Source organism: Sciurus carolinensis, unplaced genomic scaffold (assembly GCF_902686445.1).
Source record: "Sciurus carolinensis unplaced genomic scaffold, mSciCar1.2, whole genome shotgun sequence".
Classification (NCBI taxonomy): domain Eukaryota; kingdom Metazoa; phylum Chordata; class Mammalia; order Rodentia; family Sciuridae; genus Sciurus; species Sciurus carolinensis.
Window position 1 is genome coordinate 133,771 of NW_025920170.1, and position 17,872 is coordinate 151,642.

The following is a 17,872-nucleotide window of genomic DNA, read 5'->3' on the forward strand; positions in this document are numbered from 1 at the left end:
TCCATCCACACCACATACTGCTTCTCATCATCTGGGATGGAAGTACCAGAACTATCCTGTTGTTTAAGCCACCTTCTGCACAGCTTTATAGCAGCGGCCCAGGAAACTGGTACCCTGTCCTCCTGTCCTGGGGAGGTCATGGCATGCCAGAGGGCCAGATCTCCAGGCTACTCCCATGCAGCTCACTCTCTGTTGGGCTGGTTGAATGCAGTGCCCAGGCTGCTTCTTGCCTCCTGTGTGGGGATGAGGCCCAGGAAGCTGCACTGTTTATCAGAGTTCCCAGAAGGAGGTGTAGCCAGCCCGACCCCATCTTTCCACAGCTAGTCTGCCCGTGCACTGGAGCATGAGATGGGATTTAGTTCCTATTTCACCTGGTAGGGACCATGCCTACCTTCTTTGCCAATGTGGGTGATAGGGTGACTGGAGATATAACTGATAAAGTTAGCCCATTATGTCCTGTTATCCATTTTGTTGCATGTTGATCAATAAATATACCATGTACATTACTTTGGAAGAGCTATTTATGTTTTCAGAGTTCAATTCTTTTGAGGAAAATAGATGAATGAATAGTCATAATATCCCTTAATTTCACTGGCTTCATTAATAGTACTAACAATAATAAAAGATATAATAAGCTTTGGATTATGATTTCTAATTTATTTTAATGTACCTGTGTCCATTTCACTGAAAAGTTCAGAAAATCAAAAACGTGGGACTTGGTGAGCTAAGATGAGGTTACCCTGGTAAGGTGGGTCTGCTGCGGTCTGATTGGCATTCCTGAAAGGAGGGCACACAGGGAGCCAGAGGCCCCAGAGAAGACAGTTCTCCTATCCATGACAACTGTTAGTGCTGGTGTGGAATCACAGTTCCAAGACCCTGTAACAAGGGAAGAAAGCTGGTCCTTACTGATGAGGACAGAGTCTCATCTTCCCTGAGATGGAGGCTGGTCTGGGTCTTCACATGCTCTGTTGGCCAGGACCACACTGGCCCTCCTCCCTGGCAGATCAGGGTTCAGCATCCTTCATAACCTGGAATCCTGTTCTGCCAAGCCCACGGGACAGAGGCAGAGGCTTCCAGGAAGGACTCAGCCCCACCCTTGCTGGGAATGTCCAGAAAGGGTATTTTGAGGAGCTTCACTGTGTCTCAAGGCCTGGACTTCAAAACCTGAGTCAACTTGAGACACTGCTTGGATGCTTCTGGGGGTATAGAAATTCTCAAATGTCAGTCACCTGGAATCCAGTACACATCCCAGCAAAGCATTTCTATGAAGCGTGGTGCTCAGATGAAAGCATTTGATGTACCGTCAGCCACGTGCAATCAGGGCAGGAAGCACTCCTTCTGAATTAGCCATTTTGGCGAATTATCCTAATAGAGTATTATTTTTAAACTACCACAATATTTTAATTACATTCTCAGCATGAGTCATTATGTACCTTGGTGGAAAAGCACTTCTGAAAGTAATTGCTTGCTGGAGCCCCTGGTACAGTCAACAATCTTGGATTTGCCTGGAATGGATTGACATCTGTGTCATGGCAGCTGCTCTGGGCTCCTCCCATGAAGAGCAGCAGCTGTCCCATACTCTCTTCCTCTTTCCTGCCTCTCTGTCCCTCTGTCCCTCCCTCTTTACAATCTTCACTAAGCACTCCACGCAGGCCAGTGACTCTTCTAAGTTCTGGGACCCTCCAGAACTCTGGTCCTTGGACTTGCCACCAAGAGGGAGAGCTGGGCTTACAGGGTGGTGGTAGGCTTTGAGGAAGACCAAATGGGGAGGGTTAGGGTCATGGGGCCAGGGCCACCGAGGGGCACAGGGAGACAACCTAGCGTGGTCACCTCCATCTGGACATGGCCACCAGACTTGTTGCATCAGGAGGCCCTGGTTGAACACAGCCAGCAGGCAGGATGGGGTGTGGCTGGGCTGCATCTCTCCCTTCTCTGCCATTTGGGGGTCTCAAGTTCTGAGTACCCTGGCGCAGGAGCCAGAGGTGAGCCTGTGGTCTGTGTGCAGAGATGTCAACAAGGCACAAAGAGCCCATGTCCTGTGCTGTATCCCTGGTGGTCTCTCCAGCCACACTAGATTTTCTGCAGGACATCACTGTGAATGCCAGCAGAGGATGGTAGGACATTACTTGCCCCAGCAGTGCCCCATTCATCTAGGAGGGCGCAGAGCTGAGGTCAGGAGGAGTGTGCTCAAGCTCCCGAGAACAGTGCTATGGGTGCCTCAGAGCAGCATGTGCCTGTCTGCCCAGAGTGTGACTTACCTGCCTCCAGGTGTCCTGGTGGGTCTATTAGACCAGACTCCCTGAGGTGGACCTGCCCAATCTCTTCTCCAGGTGCCCTGCTAGCTGGTTCTAGACCATGGACCTGGGGTTTGTTCCTAGCAGCTGGTGAGAATTGTGAAACGGCCTGTCCACCAGTCCTGACCTGAGGAGATGCCCAGCCTGCCCTAGTCTAAGTCGGACCTCATGTCCACGTGACTTTTAAGGGGAGGGGTCAGAGAAGGGCTGTAGGGGCATTGGTCCTGCTGCCCTTTGGAAACATCATCAAGAGACACAGCCCTGGTCTCAGCATGGAGCCCAGCCTGGATGGCTGCGATTCAGAATACGGAAACCACCTCAGGCCACAGAGACAGAACCAGGGGAGCTGTTTCACCATTAAAGAAAAGTGAGTGAAGAACACACAGGGTCTCAAGTGTGCCAGCCTGCGGTCCTGAGGCATGAAGCACCCAGAGCCCCACCAAGCAGCCTCCCAGAATTGTCTCCATGACTGCCCTACCTGCACCCCAGCTCCGGGCGGCACAGCAGTGCTCTGCACTGAGGGCCTCAGGGAGCAAGTGCAGGTGTGCGTGAGTGTGTGGGGGAGAATGAGCGGGGCTGGGCCACAGAGAAAGCTCCTCTTCACCAGACACCCAAAGAGCAGCCGAGACCAGAAGTGTCCAAGTGGTGGCAACCACAGAAACAACCACGTGTTGCCGCTGCAACCCCTGGCACTCTGCAGGATGACTCAGGGCATGAACCTGAACTTTCTCTTTGCTCCTGGCCCTCCTGGGGCATTCCAGAAGGGGCTATCCTGGTGTGGGGCTGAGGTGAGCAGAGCAGCCACAGGTAGCCAGAGGGGCTGTGCCTGTGAATTATGGCCAGCTGAGGGACAGGCCTGCAAGGAAGCCAAGGACAAGGGACAGGCTTGGCTCCTCCCTGACTTACTTCCTCTGCTCTGGGCTCCACATTCATGCAGTCTGTTCCCTGAACAGGCAGCGCTCTGACCAGGTGAGGTGCCTCTCTTGCCCCATGCCACTGGTACAGCCTGGGGGGAGCCAAGCCAGCCACTCTGGCCCCCGCCTGGCTCTTATTTCCCCTCTACCAAAAGTGCCAGGTGATTCGCTCCATCCAGCCCCATCTAGGGACAAATGGCTAACTGACCCTGTGTCATATCACCCTGGGGCCAGGTTTGCCTATGGAAGGAGTTGCAGCACTTGAGCCCAGAAATGCACACATGGAGGACTCTGCTTGGCCAGGGCAGGCATGGCCCTCCCAGCTCCTCCCCACTCCCCAGAAGGCCTGCTATACCCCTGGGGTGACTTGTGAGGTCCCTGCTCGCTCAACTTGGGGCCTGGCACCCCCTTACCTAAATGGACAACAAATATCACAGTCCTTTGTGCAGCAGGTCCTGGAGCTACCCTCCCTGGGCAAAACCGGATTTCACTCCTGGGCACTTCACTCTTCCTGCCACAGGCTCCCCAGCTCTGCAGCAGGGTGACACAGGAACTCGCCTCCTGTTGTCCAGACAGTAAATGGGCCATACAGATGCTTGGAAGGTGACTCTGATACACGGTGGCTCCATCCACCTAACAGTGTCGACATTGAGCGAGGATGGAGGCCCAGGGGTCCAGAGGGGAACAGTACACAGGTTGCAGGCGAGGCCAGGTGCCTCCGGAGCACCAAGGGTCCTGGGCACCCTGGCCTGTATGTGGGTGGAGCCGAGTTAGGGGCCAGCTCTCCCTGACCCTCTTCCTCCTTGCTGGGGGGCAGCTCCCAGGTGGCCCCCACCCATCCTAGCACCATTTTCCATGGCTGCTCATGGAGCTGGGCCAGTGGAGAAGCAAACAGGGGAACTGAGGAGCCTCTGCACTCAGGGCAGGAGGCACGTGGGTGCCCCGTGGACGCCCTTAAGCCCATGCTGGCTGTGCAGCCAAGTCACATGCAGAGCAAGCCACTTCAGCCCCAGCACCCACATGGACCACAGGCATGGCAGCTTCTGCTCTGCTGTGAGACCCCTTCCTGACCCAGGTGTGTGCCAGGGCCACAGGGATCCAGGTGGCCATCCAGTAACCCCCCAAGGGCCCTGGAACTTGGTCTGTATGATCCCTGGATCTGAGGCCCTTCAGCCCCTCATGTGCTCCAGCCTGCCTGGTAGCCATGTAAGTGTGCCCAGCGCCAGCTTCTGCCACCCTCTGACAACAGAGCAAGGGTGGCCTCCAGAGGAAGGGGCTGAGTGGTGACTGGTCAGCAACCAGGCAGGACATGGACAGCAGGGGACACGTGGTGTGCTCTTTCTCCCAGAACCACCTGGCTCACACCTCAGGGGCAATGTAGGCCTTAAAGTACATATTTAAGTAGAAGATAAAACTACAAGATCTACGTGAGGACAATGCTGGGGACATAAAGTAAGACTTAAGTAAAGGGGAAGCACTGGCTCCTAGGATAGGCTCAGACTATTCCAGAGTCCAGTTCAGAGGCCCAACTGTAGGGGTCCCAACAAACCAGGTCCTGCCACTCACCCCCAAAACCAAGCAGGAATGTCATGGTGAGAAGCAGGAAAGGAACTTTAATCAATATGACCACACTGGGAAGATGAAGGGAGACCAGCGTCTCCGCTCTGTCGTGGGTGCTAACAGGAGCTGTAGGCTGAGAGAGGAAGGACTGGGGTGGGGCCAGAGGCTGTATGATGGTCTGGCAGGTGGCTTGCTCAGCTCTGGTTCTTCGAGACTCTGGAGAAATCCCTCCCAGTAGGGATGCAGTCTCTGCTTGTTGCTCAGGATGTCTCTCCATCAGGCCTGGGATCCTGGAAGGTTTTCAGTTCCCATGGAAGACTGGTCCTTCTTTGGGGACCACCTCATCATGGGGTGACGTGCCCACAAGGCCCCCCTGTTCCTGGAAGGTGGAGGGTGGGACTAGAGATCCTTGGGTGCTGCTCCAGTGGTCTGAACAGGGTGCTGAAAATCTTACTTCAGATGTAACAGGGACAAGGCAAGTTAAGTAAATTCAGGGCTAATAACCAGTGTGATGGACACTCCATAAATGATTGACATGCCTACACATGGAGCTGAGCAGTGTCACAGATGTTAGGATCATAAATGACATCACAGTCGCCAAGCTTCATCCTGTAGTCAGTTACCCACAGGGCATCTGTGGGCCTGAGTTACTGCTGTTGGCAGAGGTGGCTTCTCCGGTCCCTGCTGTGGGACCCCAAAGCTGTCTGCTATCCACAACATGCACCATCTAACGCATGTGAGGCAGCAGCACCCCAGAGCACAACGGGGTCATCTGAACCCAAATACAACAACACAAAATTTCACATAGAGAAAAAAAATCGGCAAGAAGTCAGTTTCTGAGAATTAAAAGCAGCACAGGAACGTGAAGCTGTCGAATCTATTTCAGAGGCTCAAGTGACAGACACAGTATGGTACTGTCACAGAAAGAGATGGGCAAAGGGTCGTGGAGGAAAGTCCAGAGACAGCCATGGCCATGCAGGACTACGGCGCTCCAGATAACTACGGAAGGGGGCGATTCTCCAGGACACTGGCCCAAGTGGGATTTCAGAAGTTGGATCTACACCTGTGTCCATGTGTTTGCTGAGGGCCCTTGGGCACCTTGCAGTTTGGGCCATAAAAACAGGATCGCTCTGCACACTGAGCACTTGGCCCTAGACCTTGGCCTTCATTCCTCGTAGTCAGAGTGCCAGGCCGAACGGTCATGGGAATTCCCAGCATGTCCCCAGAGACAGCGGAGGGCCTTGTCTCTCACATGGACAGTAACACCAGGACTTGTTACTGTCTGGGTTTATCTTTAGTAGTCCCACCAGCCAGAGGGAGTGGAGCCTTCTCACCTGGTTTGATCTGTACTTTGCTGAGTCAGATGACGATGACATCTTTTAAAGTGTCACCATCTGATGCTGTACCTTCTTTGGTGGAATGCCTATGGAAATATTTCACCCATTTTTAAATTGGGTCATCTGTCTTTTTATTATTGAATTTAAGAGTCCTCTGTGTGCTCTGGATACATGTGTTTTATCAGATATATGATTGTAAATATTTCCTCCTGGGTGGTGAATTGTTCTCCCTCCATCTGGATGGTGTCCCTGAAGGGTGGAAGTTCTTCATTCTGATGACATTCAAGTCAACCTTTCTCCTTTTGGTGTCACACTCAAGAAATCTTTGCCTATCCTCACATTAAAAATCTGAAAATTCTGAATTACAAAAAGAAATGGGAACAAATGACTAACTGGATCAAATATTTGAATTCATATTACAAAGTACTAATTTTTCTAGTAGATAAAGATCTTCTACAAATCAATAAGCAAAAGACCAGCCATCTAGTAGAATAAATTGCCAAGGGACACATGCAGATGGTTCACAGAAAATGAAACAAGCATCTCTCCCAGGTGAATCGTCCACTTTGCTTGTAGGAAGAGAAATGGGAAGGAGGCCCAAGCGAGGTACCCCTGCTTCCCTCTGGCTGGCAGAGAGCAGAAAGTGGGGTCCGCTGGCTGGGGAGGAGGCGGGCATGGGGAGGCCTACTCCATGGGCCTTGGCAGGGAGACTGGAGGGCATATGGTCCATGGCCAGGAGGCTCAGAGGGCAGTGCCTGACCCAGGCGCGTAGCTGGTGGTTCTAGAGCTCCGCAGCACAGGAAGGACAGAAGTCGTGGTGGCTTACAGTGTAGTTCACACCTGGGATGGGAGAGCTTGACGTCTCCAAACAGAAAGGAACGACAAACGCCTCAAGGGACAACAATGTCAGCCACCCTGACTTGATCATCATACATGGTACATGTGTGTCACCCTGGACCCCAGAAATAGGTGCAGCTATGATGTCCAATCCAACTGCTTTTGATTGATTTTTTCTTTGTTCTAATTTGTTCGACAATTCAACTTCTAGAAGATTTAAAATGCACACCATATACTTTTTGACCCAGAAATTGCCTTTCTAGAAACCTTCCTTTCATACACACCAACATGTGTGAGGAACAGGTGTACTCATATGCCCCTGGGGCCTGGGTCAGTAGGAGACACCGCAGGGCCCCTGCCATCACCAAGGGGGTGTGTAAGTGGCTGGGAGAAGTCCCTTCTGCCCAAGTCCTGGGTGTCCTGCAGAGCAGCTCCCTCCATGTGCCCTGTCCAGCCCCGATGAAAGGACTGAGGTCAGAGCTGATAAGCAGGGCACTTCCCAGGAGGTGTGTCTGGCGCCCTCTGAATCCTGTGCCAGCAGTACCCCTCACAACAAGGAAATGAGAGAAGAGAGGCATAATGGAAATGAGTGATCAGAAGGTCCTCTGGACCAGAGCCAGCAAGTCAAAACAAAACCAGTTTACTGAGCACCTACTAAGTGCCAGGCTCTTTTCCCTGTGCCTAATAAAAACCCTGAAATCAGTGCTTGCTCTTCTTTGTAGTCCTGGAGACCAGGTACTGAGTGGTAAGATGCCTGTTCCTGGTGGCTCAGGTGGGAAGGGCCGACTTGGCATCCAAGCTGGTTTCTGCCCACCTGAACACTTCCTGGAGATTTTGCTCCTCACTTCTTGAAGACAAAGAACATGCTTTTCTTGTGCTTGTGTCTCTACTGCCTTCTGCAGACTCTGTGCTGATCATCATTCAGGGGGTCCTGTAGTGCCACATTGAAGAGGCCACTGTGTTTGGGAGTCTGGCTTCCCTCTGCTTGTCCTCAACAGAAGGCTCCACCTGATGCTCAAGGCCGACACTTGGGCTTCTGCCTGGGCCCTGACCCCACTCGCCAGCCTGGCCCCTGTCAGACCATTGTACACCTATGGTCCTCTGCAGCCTACCCTCCTTGTGCCAGGAGCCCACCTCTCTCTGGTCGGACCAGGCAGTGGGTCCCCTGGCCTCTTCTGTGGGACTCCTCCAGCACCCATCTCCCTGAGTCAATGAAAACCACCAGGGCTTCGTGTGTGCACTGGCTTACCATGGCTTCTAGGATATGTGCGGAGGTGCCAGGGCTATATCACTGCCTTCCTCTGCCCAGAACACTCCATCCCACCCCAGTCTCATGTCCACAAAGAGTCATCCCAACACAGGCTCCCTGCCCCCACTCCAGCAGGTGTGTCCACCCCAGGGAATGGGGACGTGTCCATGATTCACATCTGCACCCCGCAGTCTACAGTGTAGCAGAGGGGCCTAGGGCAGGAAAGATGGAGTTTCCTTGCTGCACAGTGGAGCCCGTGGGGAGCCTCAGGCCTCAAGAGGGGCTGTGTGTACACCTGGGCCCTGCACCTGCACAGCTTTGCTCACTGGAGTTGGGTCAAGGGAAGACAAGGTGAGGAGGCAGCCACTCTATGGGCCAGAGGAGCAGTGGGCAGCCCAGCTTCCAGATTCCAAGGAAGGAAGAGGGGATCAACTGCTAGTGTCTGATGTGGCCCTGGGATGTGGGGGTCCACTTCAGGAAAGAGCAACTGGCCACAAATAAAGCATTAGCTTGGAGATGTATTCTTCAGTCCCATGGAGTCATCTCACCACGTGGGCCACTGGCCACAGAAGAAGCCCTTCAATCAGCCCATCTCTCAAACACCAGGGAGTTTGATGACAGCCCAGAGACACACTGAGTCTACGGTGTTTAACTGTCACATTTGCGAGAATTTGCCCCAAATCCTTCAGGAGAGGAAATGGTGCCTGAGTCACCCTGAGATGGCGTGGGGCCCTGGCAGGTGAGGCCGCCCTGAGACAGTGCACATTTCACTGAGGCTGGCAGAGTGCTGGCCCCTCCTTGCTCATGTTCATGGAATTTGCTGGAATGAACTCTTTAATATCCTCTCTGTGCCTGGTTCATGCTGAGGCTGAGCAAAAGTTCCTCACTGTTCATTATTTAAATTAGCAGGTAGTAGATGCCTGGAGACACTGTGCCTGCTAGCAAGGGACCAAGCCACAGAGGTGCCACCACCCTGTCCCTCCATGCCCTCTGCCAGAGGTCAGAGCCTCAGGCACACTTCTGAGGGTGCCCCTGTGACTAGGAAGGCAGCTCCTGTTCCCCCTTCTTCCCCTTCCAGGGAGGAGGGGTCCAGGAGAGCATCTAGCACCACTAGCACTTCCTTCTCCTCCTCCACAAAGACAATCGATCCCCAGAAATATCTGTTTCACTGTTTCTGAGTGAAAACAGCTCCTTCCCCATGGCTCCCGCCATCAAGTCACATCAATCTGCAAGTGCATTTGGCACAAGGAGAAATCTGGTGCACCGTGAGTGCTGCATGGAATTCTGATCTGCACCGTGGCTCAGCTGGCCCCTGAATGCCCTGGGCACCTGGCCTTAGGTTCCAGTGAGGCCTGCTCAGCAATAGCAATCATGCTGCACACCAATCATTTTTTAATGTTTGGTTTAATACATACAGATTCTTTAAACAATAAAAAAAATCAGCAAACAGCCTAAGATTCTGGAGATCTCTTTCTTAACATAGAAAACAGCTTCTGACGCATGGGGAGAATGGCAAGCTGACAACATAGTTAGGAGATTGTTGCTGGGAGGGAGAGGCATTCTTTATCCGGCTCTTACTCTCTCAATAAGATTATTCTCCCTGAATAGCTAATCAGCCTTCTTCAGGTTCCCAAATCCGTGAGCCTGAGCTGCTCCCTGCTCCTTCCTCCCTACTAATGGCAAACAGTGACACTTCAGAAGGGGAGATCTCGAGTGTTAACTGACTGTGAGCAAACAACGCCATGGAGGTTACAGAGAGCAGGGCCTTTGGTAAATTAGTGGCAATTTAGGGAGATGGCACTGTCACACCTGGGTTGACAATGCTGACAGGGTTTGTTGATCTCTGCTCCCATCTCGAATCTGAGTGTCACACTTCAACAGAAATGGGAGGTGTGAAAAAGATGCTTCCGGAGTCAGCCTTGGTTGCAGGTCGCTTCTGAGGCACTGAAGCAAAGAGTGAGGAGGGACAGGAGCCAGGGCTCGCTCACACATCTCCCACCCGAGGCCCCAAGCAGGACACCAGTCAGGCATTGCTGCTGCCCAGATCACCTACATAGAGTGCTTCCCGAGTCACCATGCCTTTGTAGCCCAGAGCAGCATCCGGAAGAAAGGGCCATTTTCCAGCAATTCCAACTCTTGGGGGTCCTGAATCTGCTCCTTGAGGCACAAAGACCCGGGAGGCAAGGCCTGGTGAGGGCAGCCTGGGGCACCATGGGCACAGTTGGAGATGCCTGGGCCCTGTCCAGGTGTGAGCTCCTCTGAGCCAGACCTCACCCACACTTCCCCCTCTTGGGCAGGGCCAGGGAACAAGCCCTCTCCAGGTTACCACTACCAGTTCCATGATGGCCCATGTCACACAGATCCAGAGAAGATGGGTCATCTGGGCCCTGAAGCAGCTTCTAGGCCCATGTGGAGACTCATGTTTACCAGAGGCCAGGGAATCCACCACCCTTGGCTCCTCAGGGGCCAAAGTGCTCCGTCTCCATTTCACAGCTGAGGAGCGGGCTTAGGACATGTGTCTTGGATGTGCCCCTCAGCCAGAGAGGGTGGGAGGCACATGGTCTGCATGGCGGGCTTGTGATTCTGTCTCCAAAAACATGAGCCTAATCCACCAGAAGATCCACATGGGAGTCAGGGCACATGGACACCAACAGGAGCCACACAGGTGATTGAAAATAGATGTGGCCCCACTCTTATGTATGCCTGTAATGCACTAACTTAAAAATTTGCGGGGGCGAGAGGGTGAGGTCCAGGAAGACCAGCCAGGCCCTCCTCCTGCCTCCACACCTCCAAGCTGAGGCAGTGCTAAGTCCTTCTGGTAGGACAGCCACAGATTGGGCCACTTCCCTGGAGAACCCTTCCCCACTCCTGTTTGTGGAAGATGGGCAGAGAGCTGGTACCCCAGGCCTGCTTGAGATCAGAGCCTGGGTGCCCAGGGAGAATGTGGTTCCCAAGGAGGTGCCATGGTAAATGCAGACTCCAAGCTGGGTGCACCTTGCTCTCCACTGTGCGATACCACCAAGAACCGAGGCTGTGTCCCTTTGAAAGTCAGCACACACCCAGCCCACTTCAGATTGCAGTCAAACACCCAAGTGTGCCTGAGTACATGCTGGCCACTCCTCCCTGCTTCTCCTCCCTCTGGGGCAGAAATCTGACTCGCACTGCCTTCTTGTGAGCCCACCCAGGGTCTCAGCCTGTGCAAAGTCCCCATGTGGATCCAACTCTCAGCAAAGACTGGAAGCAGCTCTGTGGATCACTTTCTTTTCTTTTTGGTCCTGGGGACTGAATCCAGGGATGCTTAACCGCTGAGCCACATCCCTAGCCCTTTTTCTATTTTTATTTTGAGTCAGGGTCTTGCTAAGTTGCTTTAGGGCCTTGCTAAGTTGCTGAGTCCGGCCTTAAACTTGCAACCCTCCACCCTCAGCTTCCCAAGTTCCTGGTATTGCAGGTATGCACCACTGCACCTGGCTGAACCTCTTTATTGAAGGGCACAGGGTGGCATCACCCCTCACTGGCTTCTACAGGAGGCCACAGAGCTGGACTTCGGCAGTTTGGGAACATGACAGCCACCTTTCTGATAGGTCTTCCAATCCTATTTCCTCCAGCCCAGGTCTGCTCCCAGGTGGGCTCAGCAAAAGCTCACGGAGGACATGTCTTTGCAAAGGGCTTTTGGGGCAGTGCTGTTCCACGGGGCTGGGCCTGACTCTATGGAGCTGCTGCCCAGGTGTGACCTGGGGCAGCTCTGTGACCCTGTCTGCACTGACTCTGTGTCCCCCGCCTCCAATCTGGTACCTGCACATGAGCAGTGCTTCCAGGGTCACCTTGATGGGGTACTGGAGCGAGGATACTGCACCAGCTGTCCTAGGTATGCACACTGCACCAGCTTGCAGTAGCCCCCAGCCAAGCAGAGGGCCAACCCTCCGTGGGCCCAGGGAAGAGCCAGCATCACCTGCATCACTGCTGTCCACCCGTTCTCAGATGGGCAGGTTCTCCCAGAGCTCCCCATGCAGGCACTCTATGAATGGGGAGGCCAAGGCCCCCAAATCCACTCACTTCTGTGCTGGTCACTCTTCCTGGGACCTTCACAGGGGCTCCTGTGATGAGCTGGCCCTACCTGGAGCAGAAAGCCCACACACTGGAGGGAAGCACCCGGGCCCACTGTCTGGAGGGTTAGTGGCTGCACTGGGCTTAAAGAGAAGGGGTCTTACAGGGAGGAGGCAGGTGGACCACCATTCAGAAGGATGTCCCCGGGGTTGCAGATACAGCCTCCTGTGGTTCTTACTCCCCTGAGCATTGTGATGGCCTGGGAAGGAAGAGTGTCTAGGATGATCACCTGCAGGCCAGCGTCAGCCTCCATGAGAGGCGCTTTCCTCCCTGGATGTGTGTGGCCCTGCTCACGCTTGGCTGGAAGTGCCCCCACCCGGCCATGTCAACTGCTTCCCCATTCCTCTCAGACCAGGTCCCATGGCCACCTCCTGCCTCCTCCACCTCCAGGGTTCCCACTCCTGATTCCTTGGGTCCCTTGACCATGCTTTCCTGAGGCCACAGCAGAGCTGGGCAAGGGTGCAGTCTTCTCTGGAATTCTTGGCTGCTCAGCCCTCAACCACAAGTCCCCCTAAAATCCTGATGCACACTGGGGGTGACAGCCACAACCCTGTCCCTGTGTCTATACCACATACAACCCAAGTTCACACCACAGGTAATGGCTTCACCCTACCCTGTGTCCATACCATGTGTGATAGCCACAGCCCTGGCCCTGTGTCCACACATGTTTCTGGCTGGCTTCCTGTAAGTCACTCCTTCCCTGGTGGCTTGCTCATCTGAGGCTCCCTGCATGCAAGGCCAGGACCTGTGGTGACCTAGGTCTGCCCCTCCCAGGCCAGTGCGGGTTTCCAGTGCTTTCTCAGGCTGCTCTCAGTATCTGGGAAGCTGCGAGGTTTGCAGAGGTGAGAGCTCACTGCTGGAGTCAGCATCTGACCATCACAGTCCCTCTGAAGGCCACGCCCTCAAACCATTCCTGGCAAAGTCCTAGGGAAGTCCTGCAACTCCTTCCCAGGTGCCTCTCCCACCAGCTACAGGCCTTTGACAGACAAGACCCTCTCCCTTAGAGTTGTGAGACAGGGAAGAACCATGGGCCAGCATCTGTAATGACTCTCGGGCCCAGGAACACAATGTAGGCAGAACTCTGCGCAGCATGCCTCTGGAGAACACGCATCGCTGAACTCTCTTCTAGGTCAGCGGCACTAGATTCCTCATGGAAGGGAGAATTTGCCAGGTTGTCAGCTGGAATGGAAAGCACACGGGAAGACTGACCTCGTTCTGCGGAACCAGGTCTGTCCAGCTGAAAGTGATCTACAAGCACACACTTCACGGAGAGACTATCCATTTGTTCAGAGAACACCCTCCACAAGCATCCAGGGTAGAGGTTTGCATATCACTTTCTCATCTACAGTGCAAAGGAAGCAACTGAGATAAAAATCCCAGGTTGTTTCAAAGGACACAGCTTCCACTCTGGGGATGAGCCACCAACCCTGAGCTCAGAGTGGGTCATTCCCTCAGTCTCACATGTCAACAGCACCTCCTCAAGGGAAACCAGGGCCTTCTCAGACACAAAGCTACACACTGCAGTGCAGAAGCCCCTCCCCAAACACTGGAGTGAGTTCTCAGGGTGGGGGGAGTGAGACAAGGCTGATCCTGAAGGGGGGAAGGGAGGACTGGGCAGCCCCCGAGAAGCTGCCCTCTCAATGATGAGACTGGACTAAGCTCCTGCAAGGTAATTGTGGGGTTCAGGCATAATCTGTCCACTGTGAGAGCTGCTCAGCTACAGCACAGGAGGAGACTTGATTTTTTGCACTTAGTACAGGTTGCCAGGGAATCATCTCCTCAGTTGCTCCTCCAATTTTAATCAATTGCTCATTATTTTCCCCATGACAACTTATGTCCATGATTTCTACCACATGAAATGATCATGAGATGCTTCATGAAGTGTGACCTGGCAGAGGGACTCCCGAGGGTCCAGCGTGTCAGGTTCCCAGAGCCTGAACATGCCCATTGGCAGCAGGTGGTGTGAGCAGCCAGGAGAGGGTCTCCATGGATGGCATGAAAACTATTAGCCAGGTGGAAGAAGGAGCAGCTCAGTGCCCGATCCATTCATGAGGTGCAAACAGCATCAACTAACAGGTGTAGAGGATGGTCTGGGCTCTAGCCACGTCACTGTTGGCACTTTGTTGACCACCAGAGTCCCCATAACTGCTGAGGAGCTGTGACCAACCCAGGAAGGCACACTTCCCAGGGATCCACTTCCTGGGTTGCATCTCCCTCATTCTGGGCCAAAGGCCTGGCCAAGGGCAGGCTATGGAGCCTGCAAGGCAAAGGCATTTCAGGAACATGCTGGTGTAACTGGGGACAGTGTAGCACCTATCTGCCAGCTGGGCCCACATGGGTGGACAGCATGATCTCAGGGGCAAAGGAAGACTCCATCCCTCCCCGAAGAACCAGTGAACTTTTCCACCTCCTCCAGGTGACCGAGACTCTACAGCAGAGGCAGACACCGCTGACTTAAGTGAAATAAGCTTTCTGTCCCTGTTACAAACTCACTTTCTTTCCTTGAGGAGAATCACTAACAGACTGACCTAGAAGATTTCCAGATTCTTGCCTGAAGGTTGACTTTCTTAGAGGAAAAGAAAGAAAAACCACAAAACTTCTGGTTTCCTAAGGCTGGGGTGGAAGTTGGGAGAGGGGACACCGTGTGCCCAAATGTCAGCAAGTGTAGAGAAGCCTGGGCCACACCCTGGGAGACATGCCTTGACCAGTGTTCAGAACTTGGTGTATCTAAGGGGAAACTGAAGGACACTGACCCCCAGCCATCCTTAGCCACAGGTGAGATTGGAGACCTGTGGACTGGACAGGACCTTCCTCAGTGACCTGGAGGGCAGTATGGGGTGGGAGGACCACTTGATGCCTCTCGGATCACCTGGACAACCCTCAAATGTCATACTCAGCACCGTCCCCATCCACTGACTACCCAGAGCAGCAGATACCTGCCCTTGTCTTTGAGCACCTTTGTGTCTGGTCCTCTGGGCAGGAATGACCCCCCCCCCTTTAGCATCCAACCTCTGCCTGAAGGTGGTTGTGTGGGTGCTCTACTGGCTGTTGAAGGGCACTGTTGTACTCTCTGGTCAAGATGCTGGGTGACCACCCTGCCTCAGGGATCAGCAGCAGCAGAGCTTGCTGCTGACTTTCCAATTGGGGTATTGGCCCAGGTTGCTAAACAACAATTTCTAAACAGCAATTACCTCCTTTGTGGAAATATTGTAATCAAGGATAAACTCCACATCAGCAAAGTGAGTGATTTTAGCCCAAGGCCTTCGTAGGACTAGGACACTCGGGAGTAATTCCCAGAGGTATCCGGAAGCAGCTCTGGGGACAAACACAGAGCCCTCACTTCCAGCAGGTAGCATGGGAACACAGGGAAAGTTAGCCCTGCCAGTCTCCTTCTGACATGAGAAGTGGACAGAAGGTACCTGTGTCCATGGTCCTGAGAGACTGGAGACACCACATGGTGTAGGGCTTCGTCCAGCATGACTCTTGCTCATGCAAGCACAAGATTGCCAGGGCTGCAGCATCCAAGTACCTCACCCAGGGTGGTCAGAACAGCAGGTGTTTATTCTCTCACAGTTCAGAGGCTGGAAGTCCCAATCAAGGTGCCAGCTGGGTTCTGCTCCCTCCCAGGCTCCAGGGAGATGCTTCCTGGCCTCTTCCAGCTTCCATTGTTGCTAGTGATCCTTGGTGTCCTCTGGCTGGTGTTGGTTGTCTCCTTCCTCCCTCTTGACATTGTCCTCCCTTGTTCACATCCATCTGTGTGCCTATGTGTCCCTTCCTGTAGGATAGCAGTTGGATTCGATTAGGGTTCACCCTACTGACCTCTTCTTAACTCAATTACCTCCATAAAGACCTTACCTCACAGACACAGAAAAGGGACGTGTTCTAGCCCTGCAGGGGAGATGTGGCAATTCCTCTTTGCAGTGACACCAAAATGCAACCAGCAGCTGTTTCCTAAAAATTACTTGTGGATCCTGAAGCCAGATCAGTAACAGTTTTTACCGTTACATTGAAATTCCCTGGTCTGTTTCATGCGGGATTGTATACTCTCGGCATTTAAACATTTGGTTTCCTGGGTTAGGCAGATACTCAAGTATTTATTAAAATAAAATTTATTAGGCAATACTTTAAAATATCATATCTGTTCAAATCACCACAAATTCCATCAGAAGAGTCTGAATGTACTGGAGCATTTCAAGTTCTCAGTGGTGGGTACAAGTTTTCCAAAATTATAATTTTCAGTTGCACTCTCAAATTTCAATTTTACAACAAATTCCAACTGTTATTTCCTCTGAAGTGGTGTTCTTGAAAATGTCTGCCAAATGACCAGTCTGAGTGCCCTTTTGGCTAAAGGTCCTCTCACACAGAGGTGTCCCCTGAGGAGTGGTGCTGGCAGCTGGAGTCAGCTCCTCCTGGTGCTTCTCCCTGGAGTGCTTGGTTGCTACAGAGCCTTCTGGTCCTTCCATCATCACCCAACCATGTGCACAGCATCAAGTTCCACAGTCAGAATGTTTTACACTTCACCCAGAACATTCTTAAGTGCGATGGGCTCTTCCCCACAAGCACATGGCTGGGAAGAACACTAGGGCCCCCAGTGTGGTGACCCTGTGCCAGGCTTGGCTGAGACATCCATCTTACCACAAGCAGCTGAAAGTCAACACACTGAGAAAGGCACATGGTGCAGATAGGGTGCAGAGGGCCCCATGCTGGCTGGCCCCACTTCAACAGGTCAGGAGCCAAGCAGCTAGCAGCATCTCGGCTCAGGGGCCAGCCTGCAGGCATCAAGGTGGCCATTGGCTGTGAGACTCACTGGGACTCAGGTGCTCTTCTGGGACATTCTGGTGTTAGCAGAATCCTGTTTCTGGGGATTCCAACTGAGACCCCCACCTTCGTGAGTGGTCAGCCAGATGCTGATTCTTCCTCTAGATGTCATCTCCCTATAGACACCTGTTATGGTTTGGATGTGAGATATCCCCAAAAGCTCATGTGTGAGACAATCCAGGAAGGTTCAGAGGAGAAATAATTGGGTTTTGAGAGTCTCAACCCAATCAGTGACTTAATCCCCTGATAGGGATGAACTGAGTGGTGACTGAAGTGGTGGGTGTGGGTGAAGGAGGGAGCGGTGGGGCGTGGCATTGAGTGTATGTTTGTATCTGGATCATGGAGTCTCTCTGCTTCCTGATCACTGTGATGGGAGCTGCTTCCCTCTGCCACTCTCTCCTGCCATGATGCACAGCCTCACCTTGAGCCCTGAAGAATGGAGCCAGCCTTCTATGGACTGAGACCTCTGAAAATGTGAGCCCTAAATAAACTTTTCCTCTTAAAATTGTTGTGTCGGGTCTTTTAGTCACAGCTGAAAAAATTAAAAGCTGAATAAAAAACACTTCACATCATGGCTACCTGCTTTCCCTGGAGAGCTCCAAAGAAAAGCTCTGATTGCCAAGGCCTACCTGCCAAATAATCTCTGGACAAACTGTCTACTGCATCAGAACCCTGATGACCTGCAATATTCTTTTGCCACACCCGTGACACCCTGAGCAATCCACCCACACCTTCTTTCACTCTAGGACTGGGTCTCTG